A 19,664-nucleotide genomic window follows, 5' to 3' on the forward strand; every position below is an offset into this window, starting at 1 on the left:
GGCACAACAAGATTCGGTGTAGAATGTTCTGTGTACGTTTGTCTGTCAGCATCAGTGTTGTTATTACTGCATACGGACAGATTTTGTGGGTTACGGTTTTCAGGATACATCGATCTAGCTATCTCGGTTTTGACTTGCCTATGAATTTCGGAAGGAATATCTTCCTGCAATGTTTCGACAGCTGTGCCTAGAGCTTTGAATCTATTTTCAAGTTTATCGACATCAGTTTGAAGGCTGCTAACCTGAATTGGAATTTTCACTAATGGTTCTATCGTGGATTTCACTGCATCGATCTCTTGTTTCACATGATTAGTAATTGCACTATCCCGTTCGTTTAAAGTTTGATTTATCTGGCCGACAATTTCCTCATCTCTTTTAAGAAATATGTTGTTGATATTTTCAACTAATTTCCTTTCCCTTTCTTGGTCTTTAATTTCTTGTTCCTCTCTCTCTAGCCCTTTCTTCCCTCTGCTGGATAGTAAATTTTTCGAATAATACTGCATATCCTGCAACGGCATAGCTTGTGCGTTGTGCACTTGTGCCCATGGGTCGGTACAAATAGTGTCTCTATCTTCTAACTGATTGACTGGTGGAGTGCCAGTTTGCTTCGGCAGCTCTTCAGTCTCACTACCTGTCGGAACATGATCTACAAAATTGTCATCGGTAATTAAATTCTCTAATGACTGAGTAGGAGTGTGAACAGATTGTTATACAGGAGGATCTGATATGATTTCTGCGTCCGTATCCTCACTAGGTTTAACCAGTTTCCTGGGCCTAACCATTTTATACACAATATAACACAACAAGTATATATATATATATATATATATATATGAATCACTGATACATATACATCAACAGAAAATATTCTTATCAGTAACACACACACACACACACACACACACACACACATATGATCTATGTTGAGAAGCAGTAATTCTCTCGCAGCCGGTTTATTGAATCTCTACTACTTATGGCTGCTGGTGTTGAATGTACGTAACACCACGGTACGGGACTACAAGTCCCACCGCCACACCTGCACCTGCCCATGTTAGGCAATAAATTCTGCCTGACTCATGCAGTACTATCACCGTAAGAGGGTGGTACGGGACTACAAGTCCCACCGCCACACCTCCAAAGTGAAGTGCAGTGACAAAGTCACTGCACAGTGGAAATTTACTGGCCCACCAACACAGTTAGACCGCAACAGACCGGTGATGCTGTATTGTAACCTATCACCTCGGACTACAAGTCCATTAAAAAAAAAAAAAAAAAAAAAAAATGTACGTAAATGCTACTGACAATATTTTACACACGTATAATGTATTATTCAAACTACAACGTCTCTTGGATAATTATTTTGTTCATATTGCACAAGAATTCTGTCTGACGTAGTGTAGTAATGTTGGCTGTAACCTGTGTTCATATCACTAAAATTACAGATCGTACATCAGAGATTTCATAATTTTTTTGTCTTCGATGGATTTAATTATTATTATCAAATTGATCATGAAAAGGAACCACAGAATACCACCCGCACACAACACTGACGTATGCTACCAGAAATATTTTTCTCCGTGATTCGTGCGTAGTTTAATTTTGACCACATATATCAGCAATGAAATCTTGTTCAACGATAAATACCATCAGCACTGTTCTTAGAAAATGCAGTCTCATTCGATTAATTTTTTTCTTTTATAAATAGAGTTCAGTGCCACCGGTGCACGTTTATTTCTTACACATCGGAATATTGAAAGTCTGCAGTTTCAAGGAATTTAAATTTGCCGCTGTAATAAGAGTTAAGATGGCGGCCAACAAAAGATAGAGGATTTCTTTTTTATTTAAGATTTTCATTTTCCCAATAAATCATTTAAATTGATGCCACCATTCAAAAAATTATAAAATTGTTTTGAAAATTAGTTTAACACAAACCCATGCTATTTTCAACTACAAGTACAGACGAAGTTGCTATATAATCGCAACTAACAATGGCTGCGCTTCTTGCAGCTATGATAAAACAATTAATACAAATTTATAATTAAAACAGAAAGTGAATTTTCAATAATTAATCATAAATAGTTTTAACGCATTTGGCTCTATTTGTTTTACCAGCAAATGAACATAAAAGTACAACAATTTTACATTAAATGTTTTTCATTTAACAGACCTCAAATGGATTCGCGTCTTACGTCGGCGATGTACATCAGAAGAAGACGAAAGGGTACAAAACAAAAGAAAAGATTGACATAGATTAACAAAGAATGTGAGACAAATATTGTCTCTGTTTTACATAATTATCATCTTTTTAAGAAATAATTACATAATTAAATGAATATTATCCAAACATTCATATTCCACTCGTAATAAATACTGGCACAAAGTAACAATGCGGACGCGTTATTGACCGTCTAGGTATGTTTGAACTACAGACAAGAGCCGTGTATCTTCTTCAAGGTGGAATGACTGGAACTGATCGGCTGTCGAACCCCCTCCGTCTAATATGCGCTGCTCATATATGATTGTCTACATCTTTGAGCGGGTTTAGATTGAATAATCAACGAAAGGATAACGTTCTACGAGTCGGGGCTTGGAATGTCAGAAGCTTGAACGTGGTAGGGAAACTACAAAATCTGAAAAGGGAAATGCAAAGGCTCAATCTAGATATAGTAGGAGTCAGTGAAGTGAAGTGGAAGGAAGACAAGGATTTCTGGTCAGATGAGTATCGGGTAATATCAACAGCAGCAGAAAATGGTATAATAGGTGTAGGATTCGTTATAAATAGGAAGGTAGGGCAGAGGGTGTGTTACTGTGAACAGTTCAGTGACCGGGTTCTTCTAATCAGAATCGACAGCAGACCATCACCGACAACGATAGTTCAGTTATACATGCCGACGTCGCAAGCTGAAGATGAACAGATAGAGAAAGTGTATGAGGATATTGAAAGGGTAATGCAGTATGTAAAGGGTGACGAAAATCTAATAGTCATGGGCGACTGGGATGCAGTTGTAGGGGAAGGAGTAGAAGAAAAGGTTACAGGAGAATATGGGCTTGGGACAAGGAATGAAAGAGGAGAAAGACTAATTGAATTCTGTAACAAGTTTCAGCTAGTAATAGCGAATACCCTGTTCAAGAATCACAAGAGGAGGAGGTATACTTGGAAAAAGGCCGGGAGATACGGGAAGATTTCAATTAGATCACATCATGGTCAGACAGACATTCCGAAATCAGATACTGGATTGTAAGGCGTACCCAGAAGCAGATATAGACTCAGATCACAATATAGTAGTGATGAAGAGTAGGCTGAAGTTCAAGACATTAGTCAGGAAGAATCAATACGCAAAGAAGTGGGAAACGGAAGTACTAAGGAATGACGAGATACGTTTGAAGTTCTCTAAGGCTATAGATACAGCAATAAGGAATAGCGCAGTAGGCAGTACAGTTGAAGAGGAATGGACATCTCTAAAAAGAGCCATCGCAGAAGTTGGGAAGGAAAGCATAGGTACAAAGAAGGTAGCTGCGAAGAAACCATGGGTAACAGAAGAAATATTTCAGTTGATTGATGAAAGGAGGAAGTGCAAACATGTTCCGGGAAAATCAGGAATACAGAAATACAAGTCGCTGAGGAATGAAATAAATAGGAAGTGCAGGGAAGCTAAGACGAAATGGCTGCAGGAAAAATGTGAAGACATCGAAAAAGATATGATTGTCGGAAGGACAGACTCAGCATACAGGAAAGTCAAAACAACCTTTGGTGACATTAAAAGCAACGGTGTTAACATTAAGAGTGCAACGGGAATTCCACTGTTAAATGCAGAGGAGAGAGCAGATAGGTGGAAAGAATACATTGAAAGACTCTATGAGGGTGAAGATTTGTCTGATGTGATAGAAGAAGAAACAGGAGTAGATTTAGAAGAGATAGGGGATCCAGTATTAGAATCGGAATTTAAAAGAGCTTTGGAGGACTTACGGTCAAATAAGGCAGAAGGGATAGATAACATTCCATCAGAATTTCTAAAATCATTGGGGGAAGTGGCAACAAAACGACTATTCACGTTGGTGTGTAGAATATGAGTATGGCGATATACCATCTGACTTTCGGAAAAGCATCATCCACACAATTCCGAAGACGGCAAGAACTGACAAGTGCGAGAATTATCGCACAATCAGCTTAACAGCTCATGCATCGAAGCTGCTTACAAGAATAATATACAGAAGAATTGAAAAGAAAATTGAGAATGCGCTAGGTGACGATCAGTTTGGCTTTAGGAAAAGTAAAGGGACGAGAGAGGCAATTCTGACGTTACGGCTAATAATGAAAGTAAGGCTAAAGAAAAATCAAGACACTTTCATAGGATCTGTCGACCTGGAAAAAGCGTTCTACAATATAAAATGGTGTAAGCTGTTCGAGATTCTGAAAAAAGTAGGGGTAAGCTATAGGGAGAGACGGGTCATATACAATATGTACAACAATCAAGAGGGAATAATAAGAGTGGACGATCAAGAACGAAGTGCTCGTATTAAGAAGGGTGTAAGACAAGGCTGTAGCCTTTCGCCCCTACTCTTCAATCTGTACATCGAGGAAGCAATGTTGGAAATAAAAAAAAGGTTAAGGAGTGGAATTAAAATACAAGGTGAAAAGATATCAATGATACAATTCGCTGATGACATTGCTATCCTGAATGAAAGTGAAGAAGAATTAAATGATCTGCTGAACGGAATGAACAGTCTAATGAGTACACAGTATGGTTTGAGAGTAAATCGGAGAAAGACGAAGCTAATGAGAAGTAGTAGAAATGAGAACAGCGAGAAACTTAACATCAGGATTGATGGTTACGAAGTCAATGAAGTTAAGGAATTCTGCTACCTAGGCAGTAAAATAACCAATGACGGACGGAGCAAGGAGGACATCAAAAGCAGACTCGCTATGGCAAAAAAGGCATTTCTGGCCAAGAGAAGTCTACTAATATCAAATACCGGCCTTAATTTGAAGAAGAAATTTCTGAGGATGTACGTCTGGAGTACAGCATTGTATGGTAGTGAAACATGGACTGTGGGAAAATCGGAACAGAAGAGAATCGAAGCATTTGAAATGTGGTGCTATAAACGAATGTTGAAAATTAGGTGGACTGATAAGGTAAGGAATGAGGAGGTTCTACGCAGAATCGGAGAGGAAAGGAATATGTGGAAAACACTGATAAGGAGAAGGGACAGGATGATAGGACATCTGCTAAGACATGAGGGAATGACTTCCATGGTAGTAGAGGGAGCTGTAGAGGGCAAAAACTATAGAGGAAGACAGAGATTGGAATACGTCAAGCAAATAATTGAGGACGTAGGTTGCAAGTGCTACTCTGAGATGAAGAGGTTAGCACAGGAAAGGAATTCGTGGCGGGCCGCAACAAACCAGTTGGTAGACTGACGACCAAAAAAAAAAAAAAAAAAAAGTGACACCTCTGACCAGTCAAAGGGAGTGTGTCTGTGGTACAATAAAAAAAGTGACACCTCTGACCAGTCAAAGGGAGTGTGTCTGTGGTACAATATACACAGTCGCCGTCTATCTTCAGGAGTGCTGGGAACTGGAGTGATGCAAGACTTTTTTTGATGTATGTATTTATCTTATGTGGGAGTCGTTGACTTTGTCTAGTACACGAGTGTAGTGGAGAGAGTGAGTAAAGTAGATGATTTAAGAAATGACACTGAGCACTATGGGACTTAACATCCGAGGTCATCAGGCCCCTAGAACTTAGAACTACTTAAACCTAACTAACCTAAGGACATCACACACATCCATGCCCGAGGCAGGATTCGAACCTGCGACCGTAGCGGTCGCGCGTTCCAGACTGAAGCGCCCAGAACCTCTTGGCCAGTCCGGCCGGCGATGATTTAAGAGTAGTAGCTCTCTTCTGCAGAGCTTTGTCTTAAAACTATTTAAAATATCACACATTTGCAATGGATCCAACAACTTGTAATGTTGAAAGGTGGCTACACTGAGTCACAGCGCCAGAGATTGCGCCAAAGAGTATTATTCCGCCGCCTCCACTGGCGCAGTAGTAGTTCGGAGGGTGCCGTGGGCAGTGCTTGTTGAGAAGATGTCGAGAGCAGTACTAGTTGAGAGCATGTAGTGTGCAATTATTGATCTGCTGGGTGAGAGAGTAGATGCTGTTCGGTTGGTGTAATGTATATATGGAAGATGTTGCAATGATCACAGTGTATTTTTCGTCAATATATATGGAGGTAACATAATTTTTTTATTTCAAATCTCCTTAATAATAATGCCTCTTGGTCACAGGTTGAGTCAACAAAGCATCTGGCTCGTGTTCATGTATTAGACTTGTAATTTTGGTTTCTGTTTGCAATTATAGTATTTCTGGTTTTTTGTAATTAGTTCATTGTAAATGGTGTTAAAAATATCTTATCGTATTGAGGAAGAACCGTGCCAGAGTCACACTGCCACACACAAAACAGTTACACTTGTGCTTTGGTGTTTCGTAGCTTTTATAGTTGCTGGGGACTTAATTAATCAATTGTGTTAATTGATTCTTTATTGTTATTTTATGCAGTCAGATTGTGTACTAACACTACTCAGGGCCAACCGGTTACGAGACTTTGTAACCGGACACACAGCTACTAAAATTATTGCATTTTCATTTTAAATAATTAAGCCTCCATGCAATGTTCGACTTGAAACATTTGTACGTATATGGCATTTAAATATAAAAAGTTTCATCGTAGCCTAAACAGCGTGATTATGCCAAGCACATAGCTAGTGACATGCACCGACTGGCTGAAGAGTAGACACACCAGTCTTAGATCGCCTTTGGTAGTTGGCGCTCATGCTCGTTCTGTATGTGCGCAGATGCAGTGGCCGATGTGTGTGATTTCAGAAGTACATATTGCTTGCTGTGTTTGTGTGTGAGGAGCCCGCGCCGGCCAGAGTGGCCTGGCGGTTCTAGGCGCTACAGTCTGGAACCGCGTGACCGCTACGTTCGCAGGTTCGAATCCTGCCTCGGGCATGGATGTGTGTGATGTCCTTAGGTTAGTTAGGCTTAAGTGGTTCTAAGTTCTAGGGGACTGATGACCTCAGAAGTTAAGTCCCATAGTGCTCAGAGCCATTTTAACCATTTTTGAAGAGCCCGCAGGCTCAGCGAAACATAGCAAGCTCTTTACAGTATTTGCAAAAACGCCTGAGAAGCTCTTGCGCGTGAATACGAAACTGTGCCCGGCCGCGTTGGCCGAGCGGTTCTAGGTGCTTCAGTCCGTAACTGCGCGACTGCTACGGTTGCAGGTTCGAATCCTGCCTCGGGCGTGGATGTGTGTCATGTTAGGGTTAAGTAGTTCTAAGTTCTAGGGAACTGATGACCTCAGATGGTAAGTCCCATAGTGCTCAGAGTTATTTGAACCATTTGAACGAAACTGTGACAAGCATGAGTGTCGTAGTAAACACTTTTCGAGGGAATATTATCGGCATATAAGAGGCTCAATACTTAACGTATTACGTTGACCCCTGACGTGAAGAAATACTGCGAAAGGACACACTGTGACGGAGAACCTGGAAGTATTAAAAGACAACTGTTAACTGGAAAAAAAACAAGGGGGAGGAGAGGAGGTGAGACGCGGGGGTGAAGCACCATGCTAAGGGAAGTGGTCGTACTAAGTACCCAGTAAAATAATGAATAAACGAAGCTACATTAAGCAGTGTATGTATGTCTAGAGATCACGATGTTACAGGGAGAATAAAAGACATTACAAATAAGAGGTGCAATTTGTTTAAGGTGGTTCATTATTAAAATCTTGAACAGCATCTTAAGTGTGGGTGACCGTTGTAAGATAACAAAATAAAAGACATGTTCTTTCTTACTGACACACAATTTTGAGGAAAACGAACATCGCCCGGAGGCCAGCAACGAGCGGTAGATTTGGTTACTCGGCCAGAAATTGAGGCTTGAAGCCTTCCAGAAAGTGTGTACTTGCAAGTACAAGCCATCGTTTTTCGCCAAGTGTTTGAAAATTTCGAGTTCTTCCCATAAATCTAATCTACACCCTCTTACTTCTTTGTATAAGATTACGGTATCCCCTAAATCCTTTGGAGCCATATATCTGTAATGGCATATCTTTTTAGCCCCCTCCCCCTCTTCTCCTTTCAACTTTTCAGGATAATATGTTAATTCTAATGATGAATATGTAGTTGCAAATTCACACACGCTACTCACTGCAGGACGTGCTGGAGCGCTACCTTCCAGAGGCGATGTAGGGCTAGTGCCTTTACTCTTCAGCCAGTCTGAGCATGGCACTCACTAGCTCTGTGCGTAAACGCTATGAAACGTAAGTGTTATTGACATGCTACTTTAAGAGAGTAGCGCAAGAGCCAGTATTCAAAATTTCAATGTTTTTCACAATGCGACACGGCAACTATCTGCCTCTGCCTCATGACCAGGTGTCTGAGCGCAAGACGTAATTTTTGACTCCCAAACGCTTGTGCCAGGGCGAGATGTGTTACTGTCTGGCAATTTATTCTCAGAAAGCTAAGAGTTTTGCTTTACCAGGTGGACAACGCCCATTTTCGTCAATGAGGTGTGGACATCCAACACCTGTACGGCCATTAGCTAATTCACTGACTTTGGAAAGACCTAATAATTGTGATGGCCCTTGCCTTTTTGTGGTGTTTCTGTAGAGCCACAAAGCTCGAACCATCTGCCTTATCAACGTTACAAAAAACAGCAAGTTTATCCACTATCTGCACAGGAATTTTGTCGAATCCTTTCCTTGTACCTCATGCGTTATTATTTACTCATCGTACCGCTTTACACATGTCGTAGATGAAGTCTTTTCAGTGATAGAGTGTTGCACGTCATCCTTAGTAGACCATCATTATCTCACACACAGAAATTTCTTTAAATACAAGGGTTACCGAGTTTGTAATGCACCGCATTTTTTTCTTTAACACTTCAGTTATTGAACATAATGAGAATTACACACACGAAAGAATGGTGTTTTATCTACACACCCTATTTTCCCACGTAATATCTCCATCCGGTTCTATGGCCTTCCTCCAGCGCGAAACAACGGTGTGTATGACCTGCCCGTACCAAAATTTGTCCTGTTGGTGGAGCCAGTGCTTCACTGTCTGAATCAGCTCCCCATCGTCCTCAAAACACCTTCCACGAATGGCATCCTTTAATGGCTCAAACAAGTGTAAGTCCGGGGGGGGGGGGGGGGGGGCAGGTCACGGCTGTAGAGTTGATGTAACATTGTCCAGTCCTGTTTTGCTATGTGCTCAGCAGTCCTCAGACTTATGTGGGGCCGAGAGTTATCGTGTTGTAGCAAAACGTCGCCTGTGTTTCTGTGGCTTCCAAGTCTCAGGAAACGCGTCTTGAGTTTTGTTAATGTGTTGACATAAGCTTCTGAATTAATGCTACCGCCTCTTTGCATCACGTCAATGAGAATCACACCTTCACAGTCCCAGAACGCCTTGATCATGACCTTACCGACGGAAGAAATTGCTTTGAATTTCTTCTTCTGTGGGAGTGGGAATGGAGCCATTCCATCGACTGTCGTTTTGTTTCGGGCTCAAAATGGTGCATCCAGGATTCATCAACTGTCACAATCGGGACAAGAAGGCCTTCCCCTCAGCTTCAAAACGTTGCAGCAAATCAAGACAAATGCCTTTTCTGTGCGATTTGTGATCCACCATTAGACACCGCGGGAGCCATCTTGCACAGACTTTTGAATTTTCACAAGGGCGGATAATTGCATCTACACTTCCTTTGCTGATTGACAGATGCACCGCCAACTACCGAATCGTAATGCGTCTGTCCTCGCGAATGACAACATGTCAGGTGTGACGGCCGTGGATGGTCTCCCCGATCGCTGCAAATCGTGGAGCTCCGCCGAACCTCAGCCTCCGCGTCCAACCATTAACTGTACTTCTGTAGACAACGGATGCTCCGTAGACTTTGCACAAGCATTTGTAAATATCCCCACAGTTTCTTTCTCTGCAGTGAGAAATTTAATGACGGCACGTTGCTTGTAACGTATATCACCTACAGACTCCGTTTTGAAACTGTCCTGCAGCTACACTATCAGTCGGAAGTGACAGAAACTTGTACCGCTCACTCAAGAGATTTCAAACAGAAAAAAAAATGCGGTGCTTTACTATCTGGGCAACCCTCGTATTTCCAACGATCTGATAGGAAACCGTGAACATGTTGACTGTGTGATTCTAATGGAAACTGGTACTCACTCAGGTATGTCCACGGTAGCACAGTTTGAAAATATAAACTAAACGGAACAGAGACGGACATTTTAAGTAACGATAGGACATTTTATTTCACAAATATTATTGACGTCGCTTTCGGCTTCAACCAAAAGATTCAGCTGATGGGGATCTTAGTAGGGCGTCGATGAAAGGCTGCTGTTTTAGTCGTGAGCTGTCGTAAAATCGTCGTTAGAATCAAGATTCGAAAATGTATTTCTGTAGTTGCTTAGCGGTTACAAATCATTAAACGTCCAAACAGCTAAAAGCGACGTTCTCAGAAACGTTAGGAGAAAGTCTGTCTCAGCACAAATTGTAGCAGGGACACATGCAAACCGTATTCCCGATTACTATAATGTTAGTTAGAACCAGGACAACAATACTATACACGGACGGTTTCCGCGGAAATGTAGCTCAACAAAGCCTAGAGGCTATATAAGGAGACGCGCTGCCGCTGAAATTCAGTCCACTTCAGCAGCGGGAGAGAGCAACACTGGGCGACGGCGGCTTTGCACGGTGAAAACTTCTCACGTAAGTATAGGTAAGTACGTTCTCATGTAAGTATAGGTAAGTACGTCTGTCCACAGGTGCATCGGCGAATACTCGTCTGCGACTTCACTTCTGCGACTCTTCACTTCTGTGGCTCTGCACATCTGCGACTCTACACGGCTGCAAGACTACACGCCAGCTGTGGCTACGCATCTCACTCTCACGCGTCTGGGTCTGCACGTCAGTGACTTCTACATGTTTGGTGCTACATGCCTGTGACTTTGTGTGTCTAGGATTACACATCCGGGAAAGCAACGTACTGTTTGCATCTACCAGACAACTCGGCTGGGACTCTACACTGCACGACCCCAAGCCTACGCTTCGCATCCATGAGCCTACACTTCGCATCCACTAGTCTACGCCACACGTGAATGAGTCTTCGGTCCCATCCACGAGTCCACGCTGCACGTCCACGAGTCTACGCCACGCATCTGCAACTCTACACATCCGTGACTCGGCTTCACATCGGCTGCTCTACGCTACACGTCGGCAACACCACGCAGCAGGGACTCTACCCACCCCACCCACACTACGCGTCTGCCACGCACCGCTGATCCTGAGGACAACGCCTCTGCATGGCAGCTCATCGTGGTCCCTCAGTTCTGACCAGGGTTTTCGGGAGGTTTCCCTTGGTTGTAAGGCGAATGCCGGGACTGCCTTTCCCCCCCTCCCACCGATAAAGATATAATTCCTGTAAAGAAGAAATTGAGAAATAAATGCTTTAATCTTAGATGCCTTGTGTTAATTATTTTTGATTGTGTATGTTGAGTAATAAATGATTTTATCCATTTACGTTGCCTAAGGCAGGAAGCTTCATCTGATCGCTGTAGTATGCAAAGAAACAGATCAGCGGACGTATGTGGCTGATGTACGAAGTTCTATTAAAAAAGACTGAAAAATCACTTAACAAAAAAGACAAGGTTCTAGCGAAAAAGATTGAAAAATAAATTAGCAAAAAAGACAACGTTCCAGGAGAAAAAAAATTAGCAAAAAAGTGTGACGTATATTTGCTACGTAGGTTTTCTGGCTGATTTGAACGTGGCACTGAGACACACAACACTGCTTGCTACTCACTCCTTCTTTTTCCACTTTATACAGCGAAACATGTCTGGCAGGCTGTCGACTCTACACCTGAAAAAACGTTGGCGCCTTCAGTGTCCGTTGTGTTTCTTTAGTGTGCAGACTACAGCAAAACCTCTCTTAAATTTTACTGCAGTGATACGTGCGGTTTCTTATAGAAACGAAGCGTACGAACATTCGAGTTTACATTGAGATTGTATAGCTGTGTGACTGTGAACATCTTAATCGCTGTGGACTGACAGACTTTAGCCTTCGTAATCTATTTGGGGCGCTTAAAAGAAATCGGATTCTGTTTGCTTTGTCAGTTCAGTGGAAAATTATTTACCTTTGGCCAAAGCACGTTTTACAGATTTACATCAGCGAATTCTGCTTCGAATATGTCTCCCCTTACGTGTACGTACGACAGCGCGCCATGTGAAACATATTCGGTACCAATGTGGTAAAATTACTTCACTGTCGTGAATACTAAAGCGTTGAATGTTTTCAGTTACACCATTGCTCGTATACTGCATCGTGAAAAATGTGTCACACTGAAACAAAGGAATTATCGGATCTCGAATTGAGATTTAGCTTCATATTAACAACCATTTGTGTTGCATTCTAACAAGTCGGAGTGTCGAAATTTAGGATTTTCTCATACCAGTTCATATAATGTTGTGCTGGTTCACGAATACCACATCACATAAGTAATACAAAAGCCAAAAAAAGTCAACGAACAAGCAGAGGTTCACTCTTCATAAACAGATGGTCCATCACCCGTACTAAGTCGTGATTATGACGATTTTCGACCCCTGAGGATAAATACAGCCATACAGAGGTTTCGTCTGAGCGAGATTTATTTAAAATACCAAGACTATCCTAAAACAAGGCACACTTATGCTATTAACGTATAACTACCCCTATATTTTTGTTTGAAGTGAATTAATCATGCCAAGATTTCTGTAGTTCGCTGAACCAATAACGCATATTCCTTCTATGTCCTTTGTTTGAGAAGGAACATTCTTCGGTAAATAGAACATTGGAGAAGAAGTTCGGGTTGCCGAGGATTTGCTACTGTGCACACACGGTCCTGGAAATTATTCCCATGCAATTCTTGATGTAGGAGTAAATGGTAAGGGTGGAACCGGTGACGTGTAAGAATAGATGTACACTGGTTTTAAGAACGCCAATCTCGTGTTCGAGCTGTCGTGTGCTCACATGTGGATTCATAGCAACGGAAGCGAGCACAGTAACTTCGGCAGCTTCGTCTGTGCGAGTGCTACGACGATTGCGTTGTCGTGTAGAAACTTCCCGTTTCCTGAAGCGTCACAACAAGACGAGAAAACAGCCGTCGCGAAGGTGGGTTCTTGTCAGGATATCGTTCTCTGTACAGTTCCGCTACCTGCCTAGCATTTCGCCTACCTTCAACAACAACAACAACAACAATAAAAGAAACGTTATGTCGATGCAGTTTGTTGTAAGGACAGCCTTTAGTGCATGCCTAATCTACACAAAAGTATTTGGTTCAAATGGTTCAAATGGCTCTGAGCGCTATAGGACTTAACTTCTGAGATCAACAGTCCCCTAAAACTTAGAACTACTTAAACCTAACTGACCTAAGGACACCACATACATCCATGACGGAGGCAGGACTCGAACCTGCGACCGTAGTGGTAGCGCGGTTCCAGACTGTAGCTCCTAGAACCGCTCGGTCACTGCGGCCGGTATAACAGTATTTAAAAGGACTAATCAACTGTACTAAATGTACCCGTATATAAGAAAACAGTATTGCAATTACTGTTCTGCTAACTTACATTCCCCATAAATAAGTAGCATTTCTGCCTTCTCTTCGTACTTATACAACTCTTCAGCTGACGATCGTTGACGGAATGACGGCTGTGCGTTCCACTTATGTTTACATTTGTCCTCTGTCAGCATTAGCACATGGATGTGTTCCATGCACTAAGCGCTGGGAGCGTCAACGTCAACGTTGTGTTATGTAATTCATAACGTTGTGTTTAAGTGAATGGTACTGTAACGTCTCTTAGCAAAAGACATATTATGTAATAAAGAGAAAACATTATGTGTCATGTTTTGTTCTTGTATAAAATTATGTACTGTTTTTTTTATTTATTTTACATAATATCTGTGTCGGCGAGTACTGAAACCGCCACAGACGATACTTATTAAATATCAAACAAAGATGAGAATATGTGACTAGTATAAATAATACAGAACGAACATTAATTTCTCTGTCGTCTTCTTGGAGTAACGGGAGTAGGATAGCCTATGACGTGATAGTGTACGCTAGGGTAGCATTCTTTTGTCAAGATCGAGAGATGTATGCCATTACGTACTCATTGTAAAGGTGTGTAATAATTAATATATTTAAATGTTTTGAATAGAGTTACTTAGTGAAACCTTGCATTATGATTTATGATAAGCTTGCCTCGTATTTTATCCCATCCCCTTAAGACATTTTCAGTTAGTTAAATATTATTCGTGGTGCAGAGCTGCGCTACGAACGAACGAGCCGTTGCCGCGGCGCATTCAAATTTCATTACATGAAATCTATCATACCGCAAAGAAGCGGGCAGGTAATAGTGAAGTATAAATTATATCTTTCAGCTTTCGAAGTTGCAGAGCAGAGCAGCAGATTTTATGATGTGTTTTACAGGTTGACGCGGGCTGCTGATAATATATTACTAACAGTGCAAAAAGATAATTTACTTTCATCACATAAAAGAAATCTTGCTGTGCGTAGTTCTGGTCTGGTAACCTTATAGTAGAAACATCTTTTTTCTCCGATAATAGTCTCATGTTCTTGTGGTGTCACCGCCAGACACCACACTTGCTAGGTGGTAGCTTAAATCGGCCGCGGTCCATTAGTACATGTCGGACCCGCGTGTCGCCACTGTCAGTACTTGCAGACCTAGCGCCACCACATGGCAGGTCTAGAAAGACTGACTAGCACTCGCCCCAGTTGTACGGACGATATTGCTAGCGACTAGACGTACGAAGCCTTCCTCTCATTTGCCGAGAGACAGTTAGAATAGCTTTCAGCTAAGTCCATAGCTACGACCTAGCAAGGCGCCATTAGCCTTAAATAGCAATTGATAATTATCGTCTAAAGCATGTCTCAACAAGAACTATGTATACCAAAAGGATGGATTAAAGTTAAGTATTCCCAAAGCAACGTACTTTTCTTATTAGCATTCATTGAGCATCCTGTTTCAGACTTCACGATATTCTGGGTGAGCTTATAGCGTGCATATCGGCCCCCTCAAAATAACACTGTGTCGGCACTTCTGTCGACACATCAGTTCTCGTGTTAGTCGTGGTACTTATTGTTGTTTTACTGTTAACAAAAATCCACTGCAAAATTATGATGTTGAACAATCATTGCGTACTGTAACATCAGTATTGATAACGAAGTAATTTTCATTAACCTTTTTAATAACTATAAAGTAAGGAAGATAGGTTGAACTTTATGGCGAGTTACAGTAACGGAAAAATGTTCCTTTAATAGAAATCCAGATCCAGAACAATAAGAACATAATATATTTTGTTTTGTTGAAAATTAATGATCCAAAGAAAGGCATAGCACAGCATCACTAAAAGGTATTTCGGGTCTCTTTTCGTAGCAACATATTTTATCTCATACATTAGTTGTTACGCGAATAAAAATAATAAAACAAAACAAATAGAAAAGAGAAGAAGCGAAACTGTCACCCCGTGCAGTGGCCACGAAAATAACGGTTTTATGTGTTTTATTTCATTGTCTATTGTTATATACATGTATGTATTTAGTGATAAATGTATGTATGTGTATCATGATTAACGCCATGTATTAATGAATGTACAAATATTCTTTCATGAAAAAACGCACCACTGCAAGTGAGTCAGAGGAAACGACCCTGATAGTACTGAGAAACTGTAACGACTACATAATCCGGGGGCAGCTGAACCCCGAAATCAGATAAACTAAAGGTAAGACTACAGTGTAGTTGTCCTGTTTGTAGAAGCTTAACTCCAGTGAAGTGATCTCATATCGCTAGTGGTGTGCGTAGTTTGACGTTAGTATTTATGACAGGCAAAGTTGAGTATAGATAGTAATTTTTAGTGTGCAGTGTATTGTAGATAAATTAACATATTTTGTGTGCAAGTGGCAAAACTGTCAGATCTTGTGTTCGAGTAGGTAATTTACGAATATGGTTAAATTGCGTAGTCAACGTCCGAGCAATATGGATACTGAGGAACAGCCATTAGTTAGTGCAGGAAATGTAGAAACGGGTGCATTAAGCAGTACAAGTACTCTCTTTGAGGATATATCATGCGAAAATGTGGGGGCAGGGGCACAGGAAGTGGTGCCACCGCCCACCAGTGCTCAAGGAGATGTAGATAAAGAAATTGCACCACCCCCAGAAAAGCAAGAACCAGAGAGTGGTAATCTGCCTGGTGGGTATTCACTTCAGGCGATATTAGAGCGCGTGCTGGATTACCAGTCAAAATTTGCACAACAACAAGCTGAAAAGGACGAAAAAATTGAGATCTTTCTCGCACAGCAAGCTGAGCGAGATCGCCAATTAGCTGAGCGGGATCAGCAACTTGTGCAATCGTTAGAAATTATGAAAAAAGAGATTGCCTGTATGAAACAGAATTATGAGTCGATGCCTAAGGCCGTGCAGGAGTTGACTGTACAGGTCAACAACCTGCAAGTAGCAAACACTAACATGGTAGACGAGATAGGTGTCTTAGCCAACCGATTAGAAAAGCTAGAAATAGATTCCACACAGCTTGTCGAGCAGAAGTGGAACGAACAAGCGACTAAGCTTGAAACCGAATTCAACTCTTGGCTACAAGCAAAGGAGAGCGAGATCGACAAAAATATTAATTCTAAGGTACAAGCAGCCATGGCAGATAGAGATTCCGAATCGTTCAGTACCGCAGTAAATAGTCAAGTACAGAACGACGTGCAAACCATCAAACAACTACTCAGTGAGGATATTCCGCAGTGGCAAGTGAATATTAGCAAACGGATATCCGACTTGGAAAAGGGTTTAGCACAGAGCAGCAAACATCTTGAACATGAAACTATGTCGCCAACAGCCAATGATTTGGCAACGCACAAACTTATACGCGAAGCAACAATGGTGAATCTTTAGGCGATAATGCGAAGAGCTGTAGCTTCGGGTCGGAGCACACAGCCTATGTCCCAGGAGCAAACCAGTATAGTCCAAAAAAATTGGTTGAAGAAAGTTTGATCAAAAATAGGCAGTTTCAAACGTTTACTACTGAACGGAAGTCAGTACACCCAGTAGTATTCATAAAAAGCTTTAAAAATATCTTGCCTAGTGTGTGGAACGAAGCACAGAAAATTCAATACGTAATGTCATACATTCAGGGTGATGCAGCGTTGTGGTCTACGGAAGTAGCGGACAGCTGCATGACGTATGAACAGTTCGAAAGGGCGTTTTTGTCGAAATACTGGTCGCCTTGTATACAAGAGCGGCTAAGAAAAGAAGTATACAATCCCGAGCCGTACTCACCCCGTCTTGGGAATTTGAGACGGTATTTCGAAAAGTATATAAACAAGGCGCGCTACTGGGATGAGCCGATCTCACCAAGAGACATAATAAGACTTCTGAAATCATTTACCCATTCATATCAAAGAGAAATTAATACACGTACCAGAGAGCGACATGGAACACTTCCTGTCTGTTCTAGATTCAATAGACTTAATCCAGGAAGACGTAAAAGCAGCGTGTGATCACTCATGGAACAATGGATCAGGGTGTAAACATGACAGAAATAATAGTGCACAAAACCACAATCAAGGAAATGGTGGGGGTGGTAACAAGCGGCAAGAGCATTCGAAAAATGGTAATAATGGTAGAAGTCAGAACGGGTGTGGGCAGCCGTTCCATAATAAAAAGCGTCGATTTGACGACCGGTACGATTCCGGTCTGCCAGGGACCAACCGCTGGAAAAATGCGCGAGGTCAGTGGCATAGCAATTACAACGACAGTAATCGCAATTGGAATCAGAATCGACGACCAAGCCCAGAACGGCAAGGTAATAACCGGTACGATAACAACAGACCACCACTGCAAGACGCGCCTCTTGCGCAGTCGTGGCGGCCTACAAATCAAAACGTACACATAGTAGAGGTCGCGGACAATAGCCGTCCAAATACCTCGCAAGCTAGCCATCCAACAAACCAGAATCGGCCACGATATGCTCTCCATCGCTGGCCGAGGGGTGGAGTGAGAATACATATGCTGTGATACAACGACGGTATCAGTATGGATAAAGATCTACTGACCGAACCGCATGAATGTAAGAAAGATAACAACGAAAATGTGCAAGCCATAATAGAAGCGAAAATCAATGATGTTGCAGTGAATATAATCATCGAAACAGGTGCCTCAGTGAGTGTGATGAGTACAGAATTGTTTAAAGCGCTGGGGAAGGGACGTAGCATACCGACTTTCCCGGTTAATAATTGCAAGGTGTCTGGAGTTATAAGTGCACAGAGCCAATTAGTTAAGTACCAGGTGCAGGTGGAGATTTGTAAGGAGGGCGAAGCCATAGTGAGCTCGTTCCTCATTGTTAAAGGGTTAAAGATGGCCTGCATTCTGGGAGTAGATTTTCTCCGTGACAGGGACGCAGTGATCGACCTCTCCTCGGGAAAACTAAGCATAGTTAATAAAGGTAGGAGGATTGAGTTGTCTATGATGAAATCGAAGGAGGTACTTGTGCCATGTTGCAACCGAATTAATATCAAATGTAGGAACCCCTGGGTACTACACCTCAATGATTATTCACCTGTGACGGATCTCTATTATCCGAGTATAGAAGATAGAAATTTTGAAACAAATGTTAATGCATTTCAAACCAAAGTACAGGAATCTGAAAGTTTAAGCAACATACAAAAGCAACAGTTGACGCAGCTGCTATCGGAATATACCATGGTATTCACCGACCGACCAGGAATAGTCAAGGGGTACCACTATCACATAGAGGTGATGCCCCACAAAACATACTGTTGCGCATCTTACCCCATCCCTTGGTCGAGGAGGGAAGTAGTGGCTAAAGAGATTTGAAATATGTTAGAGTGGGATGGTAAAATTATTTATTCAGTGACATGTCTGATGTAAATAGTAGCAGTAAGAATATTTCAGTTGTGTTTTAGAGTATAAGTATGTTAGCTTTAAGAAAGAATTTGTGTGTATTTAAAATTTTGAGGAAGCAAAACATAAATAACTAAGCATAGCATGAAAGTAGAATCAGTAAACTGAGCAATAGCATGCAAACTGAAGACTATGTTTACAGACAATTAGGGTCATTAAAATACTATATGCTCATCAAGCAATGAATAATCTTTTTGTTGATAAAATAATGATTAATTTCTTGAATCATTTTTCATTTGTAGTAAGTAAGTACAATTAATGATGAAATCTCATATAGTAATGTAACAGGTGTGATTGTGTTCCCTGAGAGAGAGTCTCTACTGGCCAAAAATTGACTTTGTAATACGAAACAATTATGTGATGCAACGTTTACTGCCAATAGTGATCTGAGAACGACACTGGAGCAGAATTCAATCAAAGACAAACCAGTTCCGTGTAACCTACGCTTTGTATGTATCAATGCTTCAATTGAAGCCCGTGTACTTGGTACACGTCCTTGAATATTAATTACGCGGTACGCGAATCAAGTCAATCGACGCGGAAACTACACTGTAGTCCTGTAGGACAGATCATTAAAAAAAAGATACTAATACTAAATGAAGTATTTATTG

Source organism: Schistocerca cancellata, chromosome 2, assembly GCF_023864275.1.
Source record: "Schistocerca cancellata isolate TAMUIC-IGC-003103 chromosome 2, iqSchCanc2.1, whole genome shotgun sequence".
NCBI classification, from domain to species: Eukaryota; Metazoa; Arthropoda; class Insecta; order Orthoptera; family Acrididae; genus Schistocerca; species Schistocerca cancellata.